The sequence below is a fragment of the Callithrix jacchus genome, chromosome 7, assembly GCF_049354715.1.
Source record: "Callithrix jacchus isolate 240 chromosome 7, calJac240_pri, whole genome shotgun sequence".
Classification (NCBI taxonomy): Eukaryota; Metazoa; Chordata; class Mammalia; order Primates; family Cebidae; genus Callithrix; species Callithrix jacchus.
The window spans coordinates 68,572,524-68,575,263 of NC_133508.1; the positions used below are offsets into that span (position 1 = coordinate 68,572,524).

The window sequence follows — 2,740 nt, forward strand, 5'->3', positions numbered from 1 at the left end:
TACTACTATGCTAACTGCCTTGGTATATTTTAAACTTCTTGAGTGAAAGGCCGCATTTTGGCTCACACCTGTAATCCTAGCACTTTGGGAAGCCGAGGTGGGTGGATCACCTGAGGTCAGGAGTTCAAGACCAGCCTGGCCATCATGGTGAAACCCCATCTTAAAAAAAAAAAAAAAAAAAAAGAAAGGCCATATTTTATCTCTCTTTATATGGGCAAAGGGAAAGAAATGGCATTGGAACACTGTTTTGTCCATAGCAGTTATTCAAGAAACATTTACTTGGTATGCTCCTTGGAAGTTAAGCTCCATGAGAGCAAGGACCTATCTGATTCCCTATTTTATCCCCTGAGCCAAGCAGTGCTGAGTACACATAGAACCCTCAATAACTCAATAATGTGTACGGAAGACAAGAATGAAAAGAATCTCCTCACCCTCCACCGTGATCTTTAACATATCCTTGGAGGTTATTGGTGCAAACCTCAATCCACAGTTTCATAGGTTCTGGAGTCTCTGTTAATGGCATTCCATTTGTCCTTTGGAGAACTGTCCCTCTCCTATTCAATGTGGCTGACCCACCTCAGCTTGGGAATAGCCATCTGACCAAGGGCTCATCAGTCAGAGACAGCTGTCCCCTGGCCTTAGTGACAGGTTCAGGATGGCCTTATGACTCAATCAAAGACAATCAGAGCTGAAACTATTGGAAAGGGGAAATCTGCTTTCCACTGAGGAAGCCAAGTCATGAGAACATAAGCCAATATACAGCTGCTAGTGGCAGCTATGAGGAAAAGGCCTACCTGGGAATGAAGCAAACACAGAAAAAGATCTGAGAGATAGAAAGAGCTAGACAGGTTCCTTATAGGTTTTTTTCTGTGTTTGTTTTGTTTTGTTTTGTTTTGAGACAGGGTCTCACTCTGTTGCCCAGGCTGGAGTGATACAGTAGCATGAGCTTGGCTCACTGCAACCTCCACCTCCCGGGTTCAAGTGATTTTCCTGCTTCAGCCTCCCAAGTATCTGGGACTACAGGTGCACACCACTGCGCCTGGCTAATTTTTGTATTTTTTGACAGATACAAGATAGAGAATGACAAAATCATACTTATAGACGCAGAGGCTAGAGGCCATGATTTCCCAGACAGAAAGAAACAGAAAGAGAGAGCTGCTTCCTCATTCCTCACGAGACTAATTACTTCTCCTCTTGTGTTCTGTGAGATTTCTCTGGGTTTCTATAATTCCATCTCACCATTATCCTCCCACTATTTTCTTTTTAACTTAAAATAGCTCTAGTGCCTTTTTGATCTTTGTTTTTGCTTGTAACCAAAAGGTTTTCAGACAACTGTCCTAGGAACAGGTCTGCAGCTAAGCAGTCTTGTTCACTAGGCTGACAGACACTGGGTCCCTGAATCGACACCCAAACATACATTTGTTAGCTGTGTCACCTTGGCCAGATCACCTGGATTCACTGGACTGGCTTGGCCCTCTGTAAAATAAAAATAATAATGCCTATCTTACCAGACTGAATGACAGAAGGCGGAAATCAGAGCTTAGCAGAGTGCTGAGCACAGAGATTCCACATCACCTGTGTATGCTGAACACAGAAGGCGGGCTATGTCCAAGCCTAGAGCATCCCGTGGTTGGTCCCAGCTGGGACACCAAAAAAGAAGGATTAAAGGGACAACCCCTCTCCCCATCAGCACCTTTTTCATCTCGTTTGTACCTTTTTTTTTTTTTTTTGACAGAGTCTTGCTCTGTTGCCCAGACTGGAGGGCAGTGGCAGGATCTCAGTTCACTGCAATCTCCACCCCTCCCTGGGTTCAAGGGATTCTCCCACTTCAGTCTCCAGAGTAGCTGAGATTGCAGGTGCCTGCCACCACACCTGGCTAATTTTTGTGATTTATTAGAGATGGGGTTTCACCATGTTGGCCAGGCTGGTCTCGAACTCCTGCCCTCAAGTGATCCACCCGCCTCAGCCTCCCAAAGTACTGGAATTGCAGGCATGAGCCACTATGCCTGGCCTTGTACCAGTGTTTTAAAATCATTGAGGGGCAAAGAAATAGCTTTGTTTTTAAAGGAGCCCATTCTGGAACTCTATTCTAATGATATAATCAAATAAGAGAAAATAAATATGCATAAGAATGCTCATTGTAATAGTGTTTACATTAGAGAAAAACTGGAAGCAACTTAAATGTCCAACACTCTGTTTTGCTTATTAAATGATGATCCCAGTTGCTCTTGATCCTGGGGCCAAGATTTCAGTCATTGTGGAGACAGTCTACACCCATGTGCTTCAGCCGTATCCAACCCAGATCACTCAGTCAGAGAAACAGTTTGTGGTGTTTGAGGGGAACCATTATTTCTACTCTTCCTATCCAACGAAGACACAAACCATGCGTGTGAAGCTTGCCTCCCGAAATGTGGAGAGCTACACCAAGCTGGGGAACCCCACGCGCTCTGAGGACCTGCTGGATTATGGGCCTTTCAGAGATGTCCCTGCCTATAGTCAGGATACTTTTAAAGTACATTATGAGAACAACAGTCCTTTCCTGACCATCACCAGCATGACTCGAGTCATTGAAGTCTCTCACTGGGGTAATATTGCTGTGGAAGAAAATGTGGACTTGAAGCACACAGGGGCTGTGCTTAAGGGGCCTTTCTCACACTATGATTACCAGAGACAGCCAGATAGTGGAATATCCTCCATTCGTTCTATATATAATAGACAATTATAAAGATTTGGAGGAGAA

At 44.4% G+C, this 2,740-nt stretch overlaps 1 pseudogene; it reads left to right on the top strand.

Annotated features, from left to right (window-relative positions):
• The first annotated feature begins 2,212 nt into the window (after positions 1–2,212).
• On the top strand, positions 2,213–2,740 carry LOC100410108 (dolichyl-diphosphooligosaccharide--protein glycosyltransferase subunit 1 pseudogene; annotated as a pseudogene).